At 45.4% G+C, this 15,461-nt stretch overlaps 1 protein-coding gene across 4 annotated transcripts in view; it reads right to left on the bottom strand.

Moving 5' to 3' along the window:
• Positions 1–15,461, bottom strand: part of PCDH9 (protocadherin 9) — a 963,669-nt gene that overhangs the window by 711,387 nt on the left and 236,821 nt on the right. The window lies entirely within an intron of this gene.

Below are 15,461 nucleotides of genomic sequence, written 5' to 3'. Positions count from 1 at the left end.
GGAAATTATCCCAGCTCTACCTATTTAAAGGTGTGTTTTTTGTTTTGTTTTATTTTTTCATTTCCCTTGAAGCCTCTTGTGCTGGTCTCAGAAACAAAATATTGTATTAGATGGAGCACAGGACTAATCTAATATGATAATTATTGTATTCTTAGAGTTCTGTTAAGTATACAGTCCCACATACAACCAATTACATACCAATACACTGATTGTATCTACTACTGTCCATTTATCTGTTACCTATCACCATTTACCACCACCATAAGAACAGGATACTGGGTCAGAACAAAGGTCTGTCTAGCCCAGTATCCTGTCTTCCCAAAGAGACCAATGCCAGGTGCCCCACAGGGAATGAACAGAACAGTTCATCATCAAGTGATCCATCCCTTTTTGCCCATTCCTAGCTTCTGAAAAACAGAGGCTGGAGACACCATTCCTGACCATCCTAGAGAATAGCCATTGATGGACCTAACCTCCATGAATTTATCTAGCTCTTTTTCGAACCCTGTTAAAGTCCTGGCCTTCTGTGCATTATGTGGAGAATGGCAGTCCCAGGCCCATTAGAATCGCTGGGCTCTGGGGCAACTGCCCCCTTGCCCTCCACCCCCTGTCAGTGGGCCTGAAAGCAGTAGTTTTGTGTGCATGTCTTTGGAGTCACTGAACTTTAAGAGCCCTAAGATATGGTTTAAAACCCCATGGTTTTCACTCTGATCATCATCTCCTCAATCAGGACAATGGATGGCTGTGACATTACCAACCTAACATTCTATGAAGGTACCAAGAGCTCTCTGTGTGGATTCTTGTGTTAGTTCCCTTTGATCCTTATCTGCTTCCTTTTACTGTCCAATCTTCATGTGCTTATAGGCACCAGCTCTGCTTACTTGTTTTTCCTTTTGATATTTTCATTTCCTCTGTTCCTTGTTTCCCGCCCCCTTCTCTTTTTTTCCTTCCCCCCTCTCCCTTCTCCCCTATTTATTTTGGGTCTGCACATCCTAAACTCATAACTCCGGTCATCCAAAGAAGTGGGCTGTGCCCACAAAAGCTCATGATACCATCTACATGTTTTGTTAGTCTATAAAGTGCTAACAGACCTTTGTTGTTTTTTAAGTTTATCCTGTACAGACTAACTCAGCTACCCCCTGAAGCTTCTGAACTACATGATGTCTGGATTCAAGATCATACTTGTTGAGGTGACTCTTGACTTCCCATCCAATCTTCAGAACATGATACAGACATTTTGCTCCCTGCATATTGCCTCCAAACAGTGACTTGTTCTCTCTTCTCACCTCATCCTCATTGTTGCTCATAATGGTAAGCTTTTAAGCCATTTGTTTTCTCACTCCCTAGCCTCTACTGGCTAGCCCCTCTTTCTAACAAGGCTAGATGAACACTGCCAGTGCAAATACAAATTTGCAATCAAATAATGGTATTCATACAGATAGAGAGCTCCTCCATAAACAATCTGTTCACAGAAGTGTGCACCAAAAGGGTGTGCAAATATAACTGGACTGAAATGTAAAATGTGTGGTAATGATTTGAAAAGTGCATGTGCGCGCACACAGGTATACACAATACCATTCAAAGGAAAAAACACTCCGAAAACTCCATTAAAGATGATGAGGGAGAAATGTATATTATTTTAAGAAACTGATAGCTTGTAATACAACCTCAATTTTTAAAGATGCAGATTCCACCTACAATTATAAAGTGAATATACTATACTAGAAGAATGAGCAATACTACAAAAAGAAAACAGAAGGTGTTTTAAATTTAAAAAAATGAACAAAGGAACAATTCTGTTTAGAGCAGCAATTCCACCATGTTTATCATTGTGGACCACATATGTGCCACCAATGTATAATATGGCCACAGGGGCCAGGTATCAGGACAGCAGCAACCTTACCGTGGACCACCTTTCCCCCTCATATTGAGCCATCCTGCTGCTCCAAACCTGCCACTCTGTGGGGCCAGGCAGCAGCCCTGGATCCTGGAGCTTTCAGGGCTGACCGGCAGATCCAGACTCCCAAATTGTGTGGGGCCAGGCAGCAGCCCTGGATCCTCGACTGCCCTGGACCTGTGTTATGGGGGACCAGGCAGCAGTCTTAGAGCTTGCAAAGTTGACGAGCACCTTCAGACAAACCCTCATGTGGATTGGTGGGAGACCTGATTCTCCGCCATGTGGATGCCCCACCAAACTGGGACCCCAACTTTGCAGGGCCAGTGGATTACCCATGCAATGGACAGCATGAGGATGGATGGCTGCATGGATCTACACAGTTGCCAAGGACCCCTGCCATAGATCTCCTATTATGTGGGGTCAGGCAGTAGCCATGGAGCTCACAGGGCCAGGCTGAGGCCACAGATTCCCTTACTTCATATGGTCAGATGGGAGTCCCAGACTCATGGCCCTGACTGTGCAGCTGTCCCAGAACCCCAAAGCTGATTAGGCCAGGCAGCAGTGCTGGATGTCTAACTCTATGGGGTTTGGGCAGGAACCCCAGACCCTGGAGCAGGCCAGGTGGCAGTCCTGGACCCTGGAGCTCATAGGACTGGACCTGGACCCCAGCAGGGCCAGGCAGCAGTCTTGTACCCCAAACGTCTCACTGTCTCAGATCTCCTATTATGTGGGGCTAGGTGACAGCTCTGGACTCCTCACCTTGTGGGGCTGGCTGGGAATCCTGGATTCCCCCAGACCATCTGCAAAGCTGCCACGGATTCTAGAGGTCATGGGGCCAACTCCACGGCCAGCACTGGAGTCCACCGGGCCAAGCATCCTTTTCTACACTGCTGGGCTGCAGCTCTGTCACATGCATCCCATGCACAATGGGTTGAGAACCACTGGTCTAGAGCAGTAGTCCTCAAACTGTTTGGCCCATGACCCACCCTGCTCAACACACACCTTTCCATGCATCATCAGCCAAACACCCAGGATGACAAAATGCCTTCACTTCTCCCTAAATACCTTAAATACTAAGTTATTCATATTAGGCTAGTGGAGCATAAAAACGTAAATATGCAGCTATAACAAAAGGGGGTGTATACAGGACCGAGTTTCAGGGCTTCCCATAGGTCAATTTCACTCTTCTGGGGCCCCAGGGCTAGTAGATTTTGTGCATCCCCTAGGCTGTAGGGTGGGGCCAAAAAGAAGGATTCAATGTGTGGGAGGGGGGTGCTTGGGAGCAGATAGGGATGGCTTGCAGGGTCTGGGTGGGAGAGAGGCTATAGGAGCATGGTGGGGGGTCTGGGTGGAAGGTGGGGTTCAGGTCTGGGTGGGAGGTATGGTGCAAGGAGCAGGCTGGGAATGGGGGTCTGACTGGGAGGTGGGATACAGGTGGAGGTGCAAGGTTTGGGCAGAAGATAGAGTGCAGGAACAGGGTGGGTGGGGGTATGGTATTTCAATGGGAGGGTGGAGGTGTGAGGATGATGAGAGTGCATAGATCTGGGAATGAGGGGGATGGGAGTTACTTACCTGGTTCCCTGCACCCAACTGCTTCCAGGCATCACCACTTACTGCTCCCATTGCCCATAATTCTGGCCAATGAGAGCAGTGGGGAAAGCCTCCAGGTGAGTGGTTTCCAGCTGGGAATAAGGGGAATTGCAGCACACAGAGGAGTTTCCTCACCACATTAGCCAGCTCTAGCTTGTGAGGCTCAGGACTGTTTCTGCCTGTCTTCTCCCCACAGAGGGAAGCTGGCACTCCAACCATCAGAGAGAGGGGTCATGGAGCTGGAGCACCAGCATGGGCTCCCCACTACGGGGGCGGGGCAAGCCCATGGCCTACCTGCAAGACTGTTGAAGACTACTAGTATTCCGCAAACCACACTTTGAGAACCACTGGTGCAGTGATACTCTTACTGATAACCACATTGTTAGTATCTATATTGTTAATTCATAATAAACGAAAAAATAGCATTAAGCACACACACTGCTTAGGAGAACAGATCTGGTTACAAACTGTTACAATAATGATCATGTATATTTCAAGTGCTCTTCTTGACTTCTTTCAAGTCTTCCAATTTAAACTCTTCAATTATCTTAAAAAGCAAAAAATTATGTTGCAATAGCTCTGCTACATGAAAGAACCAAAATTATTGTAAACTATTACAATTTTTCCACACTTTCCACTCACTTTCTGCTCAGTATTCAAATGTGAAAAACTGGAAACCAAATATTAAAGTCAATGTATGACATCGTATATTATATTACATAATGTATTGTATATACAAAATTAAGGGTCTTACGTTTACATTAACTCACACATATTACACCAATGAGGTAGTTTCCCATTCAGTTACTAGATTAAGAGGTAAAACTGAATGGGAAACTACCTCATTGGTGTAGTATGTGTGAGTTAATGTAAATGCCTGGCATGAGTAACTAAATATCCAATAACATTCTGTCTTAACTGTATAATCTTACAATCCCATTGACATACATTGTTTTTTGCTTGTGTTTAATGAATTTGATTCCCCTAGAGGTTTTAAGGAGGGGGGAAAAAACATTCTTTGTTGAAAACTTTACATTAAAATGGTACCATCTAGTCTCTGAAGTTCACGTTTCATTTCGGGGAAAGGTAGACACAGGAACAGAATTCACACATTCCATGGAATGCATGGACTGTGGAGGGGGCAGAATTTAGCACTGTACTAACGTGACTGGGATGGAAAAAGGATACAAGAAGGGTATGTGGATACTTTTGTTATAGCTTTCTAGTGACTGAACTGCAAGGAGCATTTATAGGAAAGCAATGTATCTGCTTACATTATGATGGCTGTATCATAGCAACAGAACAAGATAGCAATGCATATTAAAATATATATTAAAAGATTAGAATTTGAGGAATATTCTGAGCTGCAGCAAAAATGGTATAGAAACATTACATTCTTGGTGGTACTTTGGAGGACTTTGTGTTTCAACAAGACATTTGACATGGGCAATGTTGCACATGTTCATCAAACAGCAGTCACTCTGGCTATGTCTACACTGCAGTTTTTCCAGGATACGAAAATTTTTTCAGAAGAGCAGATGCACTTTTTCGGCATCCCTGTAAACCTCATTTACAAAAGGGGGGAGGGTTCCCATATATGGCCCAGTGTAGATGGAACAAATTTTGGAAAAGCCTCTTCCAAAAAAAACGATCAGAGCACAATTTGCATACCTTTTTCAAATAGATCATTGTAGTGTAGACATAGCCTCTGACTGCCACCGAGAAAGACTGAGGAGGGAACTGTACCCAAGGAACCTGTAATCTTTCCCTATGCTTCAGTGTGCTGGGAGGCTGCCTATAGAGCCTTGCCTGTCCAACCCCATTTTAGTGATGTGTCCCATGGAGACATTCTGAGAATGCAGTGCAGGGAAGGAAACTGCAGTAGTACCTTACTCCAGTTGCAATTTCCCTTGTGTATACACACAGCACCTGCATGCCAGCTGTCAATAATCTGTTTCTATCATCATCCAAATAAATGTGGCCAAGATTTTCAAAAGTTAGTGATTTGGGGAACTTCAGTTTTTGGCTCAGCTACTCAAGTCACCTTAAAGGGCTCAGCATAAAAAACCTGGCCCTTTTAAGATGTGAAGTTGGAAATACATTCTGGCACCTAAACATCAGTGGCCACTTAATTGTACAGACAAAAATTTCAAAAGAACTAATGATAGCTTTCACATAAAATTTGAATGTTCAACTACAATCATTATGCATACTGGCTGCGCATAGACTGGCAAGTTTTTCTGCAAAAGCAGGTGCTTTTGCGGAAAAACTTGCCAGCTGTCTACACTGGCCACTTGAATTTCCGCAAGAACACTGACGATCTCATGTAAGATTGTCAGTGTTCTTGCGGAAATACTATGCTGCTCCCATTCGAGCAAAAGCCCTCTTGCACAAATGCTTCTGTGCAAGAGGGCCAGCGTAAACAACGCGGTATTGTTTTGTGCAAAAAAGCCCCGATGGTGAAAATGGCGATTGGGGCTTTCTTGCGCAAAACCGTGTCTAGATTGGCAGGGACGCTTTTCCGCAAAAAGTGCTTTTGCGGAAAAGCACACGTGCCAATCTAGACGCTCTTTTTTGCAAATGCTTTTAATGGAAAAACTTTTCCGTTATTAGCATTTGCGGAAAATCATGCCAGTCTAGACGTAGCCTATGTGTATGGGAAAAATGGTGATTAGAGAGTAATATTTTTTTTCAGACTCTCATAACTCAAACATCAGAAGGGATTTCTATTTCAAACTTTATAGAACACATGCATTAAAACTTCAATACCAAATGTAAAAATCTCATGGAATTGCACAAGAATTTATCTCTAAAAGGGAAGAGATTATAGGAAAGTGCAAACAAACTCTGGGACAGCAGAGAGATCAGTTTTTTAGTCTGAAACTGCATGACAACTACCTAAGGTACAAGTCGTATTTGGACAAACTTTTTCCCTCCCAGCTGCTCATAAATTTGCTATTTTCTCTTTTTGGGGATGGAGCTTACCATTTTTCCCCCTCAACTCAAAAGTGATTTTCCCCAAAGAAAATGAATCAATTATTGAGCTATTGTTAATGTGTTTTGAGGCTATTTTTCTTATAGATTTCAGTTAGATACATTGGGCTTGTGTAACCAAAAATATACAAGACAAAACTTCAAGCTGAGTTGTTTTATAGATCCCAATGAGACTTTGAAAGTTGATAACTTTAAAACAATTTCTCTACAAACTATAGCTATAAAGTTATGAACTTTACGATGGTAGGTTTGTGCATGTATAGTTGGACTTTATGGTTCAGATTTATGAATTTTATGTTTCTCACAGTGTCATTAAAAAAAAAAAGAACCACTAACACACTCTGAGTGCTAGGCCTCAAAGTGCACATTATAAACACCTTAGAGATTATGCAGCCCAAAATACAATTAATTCAAACTGGATTCTCACTGACATTCTCATGATAACAATGTAGGCATTTTGCATTTTCAAATAAATTACAATCATTTTTAAAATATTTATAACATGCCTCAAGTTCAGCTATTATTCAGGAATCACACAGAAGGATTTTGGGGGTCCAGATCTACTTGAAAATTATTATTCCCATCATTAGGCCCATGGGTTTCATTACTCACATGTGAAAAGGAGCACTCATGTGAATAAGAGTTGATAGGACCAGGCTCGGAGATCATGCCATCGCTCTAAAGTAGCAGTCATTTCAGCAGGAAGACCAATGATCAAAGGTTAATTGTGTTTAAAATCCTCCATGAAGTCATCTTGTGTTATACAAACAGACATATTATTTTTCCCTAATTCACTACTGAAAGGGAGAGAAATGATGGAAAGCAGAAACACTCTGGGACAGAACAATTTCTCCTGCTGAATGAACACTGATAAGTAAATTCTGAATCATTGTTTCACCCAGTTTATGCAATTCAGTGACTGATCACAAGAAAACCCACAAATATATTAAACAGTTTGTGAGTCACAAGATTTTCCAGCTCATGAGTACCAGACAGCTGTAAAATTACTCTGGTCTTATTTCCCTTCTCCTAACCTCCAAAATTTCTGGAGTTTAATGTACTAGGTAATAGTCTCTTGCCCAGTCCTCCTTTCCCATCACAAAGCCCTGGGAAAAGAAAGGAAAGTCCTCAGAATGGAAAGGAAGTGGATCTCCCATACTGGGGATTCCACTGACAGGAAAGAGTATGCAGAAAAGAGAGCTAATGCAGTAGGCTTCTTTTCCAATTCATCCTATAACTTGAGCAGCTTGGGAGCACATAAGGAGAGAAGGAGGGAGAAGAAATGAGGAACTTGCACTGTGTCTCTTCCAATTGGTCATTGGGCACTTGGGAGTTACCTCCAGCTGATGCAGGTCAGCATCCAGGGTGTTCTAACTTATGCCAAGGCTATTGCAGGACTGGGTCCCGAGCATCAGAAATCCATAACTGACAAACTTATACCCCAACTTCAGCTACATACAATCAATTTGTATCTGGCTGAGACGCTTGTTTCCAACCTACCTATTTATATGCCTCCTACCTATGTAGAATCTGACCGTTTATCCCCACTATGTGATGTACACAAATGAATGTAAAAGAATAAATATTTTCTACATATTTTGGAAGCCATCTTTCTTTAGCTTTTCCTCTGTGGTGTGATTTAACACTATCTGTGTCTGCATTGCAATGTAATGTGAGAAAAGGTGAAATACCAGCTGAGGTGAACAATGCAGAAAGTACTTAGGGGAAGAGAAACATTTGTAAAGGAGAAACAGAGTAAAAAAAGGTAGTTTGAACAACACAGAGGCAAGCGCTGAAAAAGATGTAGAAAGATAAGGGGCATGATGACTCATGGAAACCTCACTGTGTCCTATATTGTCCTTAAACACAATTCTTATTTGGCTAGTGGAATTATTTCTAGACCAGGGGCATAGTGGGCTACACAGGCTGACTTTTTTGCTTATTTTTTTTATCTTAAGTTTTAGACAAGTTTGACTAAGTGAATCCTCATGGAAAGTGTGATAATTTGAAGTCTTGGTTTAACCTTTCATATTCCAGACTTCAGTCAGGCACAGCTTCATCCAACGACTCTGCCAAGGCACGTGAGACTTGTCTCACCTCACAATATCCTTGGGCTACGTCTACACTGGCCCCTTTTCTGGAAGGGGCATGGTAATTTTTGAGATCGTAATAGGGAAATCCGCGGGGGATTTAAATATCCCCCGCGGCATTTAAATAAAAATGTCCGCCGCTTTTCAAAGTAGGAATAAGATCCTCCGGAAAAGGGCGCTTTTTCCGGAGGATTGGGGCCAGTGTAGACGCTCTTTTCCGGCTTTTCTAAAAGCCGGAAAAAAGCGGCGGACATTTTTATTTAAATGCCGCGGGGGATTTCCCTATTACGATCTCAAAAATTACCATGCCCCTTCCGGAAAAGGGGCCAGTGTAGACGAGCCCTTGCTGTTTCAGTTTTAACAGGATTCTCTTCAGTGAATTAGCCAGTTGTACAAAAAATGAGTGCTGCATGATGACAAACTTTCTACTGAGGAACTTTTCATTTCTCATTTGGACTTGCCGGTGTAAAATTACAAAAGCCCCTCTTTAAGAATACTCTTTCTGTATTTTATTCCTTCATTTTCCACACTTTCAGTAACTGCTATGTTCAAGAGTTTTATGTCTGTTTATAAAGAATTCCCCTTAGCATGCTGGGAAGGACAAATTAAGGAATGCAACCTCCAAAGGCTTCTAAACAGATGGATTTTTTAAGTCAAAGCATAAAAAAGGATAATGAAACAAATACATCAGGAAAAAGACCACAAGGAAAAAAATGGCAAAACATTGAAACTCTTTTTCAGACTGAAAAAGTGAAAAATATTTTTCTTCTGTTTGTGTTGAACAATGAGCTGGCAACTATTTATCATAGAATCATAGGACTAGAAGAGCACTCCAGATGTCACTTAGTCCTTACTCCTACACACATAGCAGGATTAATCACTGACAGGTGTTTGTATAACCTGCGCTTAAAATATCCAGAGATGGCTATTCCAAAACCTCCATAGGCAATTTATTCCAGTGCTTAACCACCCTGACAGCTAGCCAAGATTTTCCTAATGTCCAACCTAAACTGTCCTTGATGCAACTGAACCTCATTGCTTCTTGTCCTATCCTCATATATTAAGAACAGTTATTCTCCTGCAACTTGTAACAATCTTTTATGTAGTTGAAAATGTATGTTTCCTTGAAGTCTTCTAAATAAATCCTTCCCTCATAGGTCATATATTCTCCAGTTTATCCACATTGTTCCTAAAATGTCCACAGTACCACTGTATCCCAATGGAGGCCTAATTAGTATACAGCTCATTATTCTATCTACATTTTTGTTAGTTTCTAAGGGTACGTCTAAACTACATGCCTCTGTCGTCAGAGGCATGTAGATTTGTTGTTTTGGCAAAGGCAAATGAAGCCGCGATTTAAATGATCGCGGCTTCATTTACATTTACATGGCTGCCGCACTGAGCCGACAAACAGCTGATCAGCTGTTTGTCTGCTCAGCGCGCTAGTCTGGACACTCCCCTGCCGACATCAAAGCCCTTTGTCAGCAGCCCCGGTAAACCTCGTCCCACGAGGAATAACTGGACTGCCGACAAAGGGCTTTGATGTTGGCAGGGGAGTGCCCAGACTAGCGCGCTGAGCGGACAAACAGCTGATTAGCTGTTTGTCGGCTCAGCGCCGCAGCCATGTAAATGTAAGTGAAGCCGCGATCATTTAAATTGCGGCTTCATTTGCCTTTGCCTATGTGTCTAATCTATATGCCTCTGACGACAGAGGCATATCGTCTAGACACAGCCTAAGGATCTGCAAAACTCTTCGTTATTTTAAGGGTTTTTTTTTGTTAGTACAGAGTAGAACAGAAATTGACTTCCCATGTCTTGCTCACAACAGGGGCAGATGACCATTTTGCGGGGCCCAAGGCAGCACAATTTCGCAGGGCCCGCCTTTGCCACGGCACATGTGCAGGGCTTCTTGAAGCATGGGGCCCGGGGCGACTGCCCCGCTCGCCCTGCCCTATATCTGCCCCTGGCTCACAACACTCCTACTAATACATCCCATAATTATATCTGCTTTTTTTGTTTTGGTTACAGTGTTGACTCATTTAGCTTGTGATCCACTATGCCCCCAGATCCCTTTCTACATTACTCCTTCCTAGTCAATCAGAGACATCTATCAGGAATGATCTATATTGTACTTGGTCCTATTGTCAAGGCACTGGACCTGATGACCTCTCAAGGCCTCTTCCAGATTCTAGTATTATGTGATTCTATGATTTCTCATGGAGGTATCTAATTAATACGTCCTACATGGAACACTTTGCATTTTTCCTTGTGGAATTTTATCCTATTTACATCAGACTATTTCTCCAGTCTGTCCAGATCATTTTGAATTATGACCCTATTCTTCAAAGCACCTGCCATGGCTCCTAGCATGGTATTGCCTACAAACTTTTGAAGACAATCATTAATGGCTCAGAGATTGCCTCAGTCAGTTCTTTGAGTGTTCTAGGATGTGCTTCAGGGGAGCCCACTGATAATTCAATATTTTTTCTCCACAACAAAACCTAAATTAGTGGAAGTTTACTATGGGTCAAAATTTTTAATGTGTACATTTGGGGATTTTTATTTTAATTTACTGTTGGTGGAGTTACAATGTACCCAGAATTGATGCATGTAGATTATGCTAGTGTTATATTGCCCATTCCTCAACTGACAGTTATGTACTCAGGCTTGTCATAGTTACGGTAATCTGCTGCTCTTATGCAGGTAGTGGGTAGTGTGACAGGGAAGCTGATCCCCACACTCAACTCAGCTGGTCGGCGGGCACCGACAGCTGGGGAGGACCGAGGGCGGCCGTAGTGGGGGCACAGCAGACAGAGGACCGAGCCCCGGCGTGTCTCGGTGGCCCACTGTTGCCCGCAGGCGGGGACAGGGCCGCGGCTGCCACGGGCAGCCCAGAGCTGACGGCTGGCACAGCCGCCAGCAGGCGGGACTCCAGGGGGGAGGGCATTAGGACTCAGGTGGGGCGCCCCTGCGCGGTGAGCACAGGAGGGTGGGGCATAGCCCGGGAAGCCCAAAAGGGCGAGAGTGGGAACCGGGAAGGGGGGTAGAGCAGGAATTGGCTGTGCTCTCAACCCCCGCAGGTGGAGACAAGGAGTGTGGAGGACGGGAGGAACCCCGAAAGGTGATTACCCAGGACGCCGCAACTGACTCCGGCGGGAGGCTCGGCGAATATGGGCGGAGCCCGGCGGCAGGAGACACCCAACCCGGACGGGCCCGGCGTCGGCTGGTAACGGGCCCAGGAGGCAAGCAGAGGCCAGGGGCACGACCGGCGACCCGAGACGTTGGGCGTGAGGCAGGACTTTAAGGGGAAAGACTAAGAAAAGGGGGGGTGCCGTAGGGACGGACAGTACAGACTTCGCCACACTGGTGGAGAATGTGGGCATAAAGGGGGGTGCAGCGGTGAACCCTTAAAAAAAAGGGTGTGTGTATATATATAGGGGAAGGTAGGATTTAGGGAGGCACAATAGTAACCCAAAAATGGAGATAGGTAAGCGGCTGGAATGGCTGGCGGAGAACCAGCAGCAACAGCAACAGCAGCAGACCCAACTGCTGCAACAGTTGACTGAGCAACAGCAGCTGGTTTGGGAATTAGTGGAGCACCAGCAAAAGCAGGGGGGCGGGGCAGCAGGGGCGCCGGAGGAGGGCACCGGTGGCTCAGCCCTGGCCCTGCCGCTGAGACTAGTAAAATTGACAGCTGGGGATGATCCGGAGGCTTTCCTAGTTACTTTTGAGAGGGTTGCCACAGCTGCCCGGTGGCCCGAAGAGCACTGGGCGACTCTGCTGGCGCCCTACCTGACGGGGCCAGCACAGTGGGCGTACAGGGGTTTGTTCACGAGGGACGCGGTGCATTATAGGAAGGTCAAGGAAGCCATTTTTGACCAGGCCAGCATCACCCCGGAGGCTCATAGACAATGTTTTAGGGCTGAGCGATACCAACCAGGAGAACGGCCAAGGGCCGTGGTGCAACGGCTAAGGGAGACCGCCACCCGATGGCTTGACCCGGAACGCAAGACCGCAGTGCAGGTGGTGGACATGATCATTTTAGATCAATTCCTACAGATCCTGCCACCTGACAGCCGGGTCTGGGTCCAGCGACACCAACCCACAACGTTGGGGGAGGCCACCTCGATTCTCGAGAACTACATGGCTGCAGAAGGAGAAGAAAGTGGTCCAAAAGGCACCAAGACACCAGGACGAGCTCCAGCTGCCACAGGTAGAGCTAGACCGACACGGGGACAGGGGGCTTGGACAGCACCCCCATCACCTGGGGGTGATGGGGAGAAGGGGCCGGACAGGCACCACCTCCAAGCCCTGAGGACACCACCAGCAGCTCACCAACGGAGACACCCTCACGACCACCTGAACCCAGGAAGCAGGGGACCTGCTTCGAATGCAGCCAGGAAGGCCACTTCCGTAGAGATTGCCCATTCATGGACTGTTCCTATGGCTGCGCACAGGCCACCCCAAGGCCACCTCCGCGTCACGACCTACCCCGGATCATGGTCCAGGTAAGTGTGGATGGACGGTTGGCCTGGGCGTTAGTGGACAGCGGGTGAAACCAAACGGGGGCGGGTGAAACCAAACGGTTAGACGGGGGCTGGCAGCACAGACGGCGGGCCGGGGCCCACCGGTAGCAGTGCAGTGCATTCACGGGGAGGTGAGACACTACCCCACGCAAGGGAAGGGCCACGTCGGGCGTGAGGCGGGACTTTAAGGGGAAAGACTAAGAAAAGGGGGGGAGCCGTAGGGACGGATGGTACGGACCTCGCCACAGGTAGCATGAATAGACCACCTATGAAAAACCACATTTGGCATCCAGAAGACTTTTAAATGGTTTTCAAACACAGAAGTGGCAAGTACTTCCATCCAAGAGCCATTTGCTCAGAAACCAGGGACTCTAGTTGAAAGCTCAACAAAAGACTGCTTTTATGCTTCTTCATTAAAGAAAAAGCTTGCACAGATTAGCTTCTACTGTGTCAAGTGGAGGATTCACTGTAGTGTCCCCTCAGCTTAAAGATGTACAATTTTATTATAACCATGACAGAAATTCCATTTTCCAAGTGTACTCGATATCCTGCTGAAAATACAAGGTTTAAATGTGGATGCAGTGTAAAATCTCATTAATGACTCAGATCAACAGCTGCTATTGATTGTTGAAAGGCAAATGCATTGACTTCTATGTGTTAAAACAAGATAGCAGCTCTGCATTTTGGGAACTGAGAGAAACTGAACAGAATATGATTCATGAATTTTTTCTTCTTACTGCATATATATGGCTTTATTCAGTTGAATCTGTTAAAATTGTTGAATATTTTTCCCAATCATCTATTTAAAAAATGAAATGACATATAACCTCTCCTTGATGCACATGGCAGCTGTGTCTAAAATCACCTGTGGACTGATGTTAGAATGCAATGTGATGCTTCAGATGGAGTAACAATGTTAAAACATTGTTCAATATGGAAAATTGTTTTTTTAAGCACAATCTCTTTCAAATGTACACATCCTTTGAAATGGCACATCGCAGTGAGGACTACACAGCCAAGACAGGCGAGCCAAATATCTGATTTACCACCAACTGTATTGAATGCAGACTGGGTCACAAAGGTTGCAGGTAACAACTCTCCCTGCTGAGCCAGTCTGCCTTATCCTTGTGAGCAAGAAGTGTACTGAAATGTAAGCAAACCTACATAGGTGCAGGAATTAGGGACTCTTGGGCTGTGCCTAGACTACATGCCTCTGTCGGCACAGGCATGTAGATTAGACACATAGGCAAAGTCAAATGAAGCCGCGATTTAAATGATCGCGGCTTCATTTACATTTACATGGCTGCCGCGCTGAGCCGACAAACAGCTGATCAGCTGTTGTCCGCTCAGCGCGCTAGTCTGGACGCTCCCCTGCCAATATCAAAGCCCTTTGTCGGCAGCCCCGTTATTCCTCGTGGGATGAGGTTTACCGGGGCTGCCAACAAAGGGCTTTCATGTCGGCAGGGGAGCGTCCAGACTAGCACGCTGAGCAGACAAACAGCTGATCAGCTGTTTGTTGGCCCAGCGCAGCAGCCATGTAAATTTAAATGAAGCCGCGATCATTTAAATCGCGGCTTCATTTGACTTTGCCAAAACAACAAATCTACATGGCTCCATCGACGGAGCCATGTAGTTTAGACGTACCCATAGGGTGCTGCAGCACCCTTGGGCTCCTGGCCTAGTGCCTGGATTCCTAGCTGCTGGACCCAGGCACCAAGGGTTCTACTTCCGGTCCTGCCTATTGAAGACCCCGTTAGGGCCCTGTGTGCTTGGAGACCTCTGCTGCTGGCCCCATGCCTAGCGTGGGAATTTGCTTTCAGCCTCAGCTGGGAGTAAGGGTGCACAAGAATAAGAGGGCTCAGAACCCCCACTTTTAAAAATGTTCCTGCACCACTGCAAACCCAGCTCTCCGAGCACTTTGGCATGCTGCCTGCTCACATAAATGAGGCATGCATAGAAAAGAAAAGCTACTTGTGCCTAGGGTTGCCAGGTGTCTGGTATTAACCCGGACAGTCTGGTATTTTCGCCTCCTGTCCGGTAAAAAAATTCATAAAATACCGGACACCTAAAATGTCTGGTATGTTCTGATTTTTTTTTCCCAGCCAGGAGGCGAAAGTACTGGACATCTGGCAACCCTATGACACACTCAGCATCTGGGCCCAGTCCCCGGCTCACCTTTCAGGTTCCACGGACTTTTTGGTTTCCCCATTTATTTCTCAACAGAATTTTTTTCCTGGTGTTTTTTTTTTTAGGGGGGGGAGGGGTTTTCAGTATTTTTGGTTAAACCTTCTAGCAATCCAATGTGCCATATGTCCATGATCATGGATGTTACGCCATGATCTGCCTTTGTTGGGGCAGTATTGC

The sequence above is a fragment of the Pelodiscus sinensis genome, chromosome 1 (genome assembly GCF_049634645.1).
Source record: "Pelodiscus sinensis isolate JC-2024 chromosome 1, ASM4963464v1, whole genome shotgun sequence".
Classification (NCBI taxonomy): Eukaryota; Metazoa; Chordata; order Testudines; family Trionychidae; genus Pelodiscus; species Pelodiscus sinensis.
Note: the sequence above shows the minus strand (reverse complement) of the source record. Positions and strands in the feature narration are given on the sequence as shown.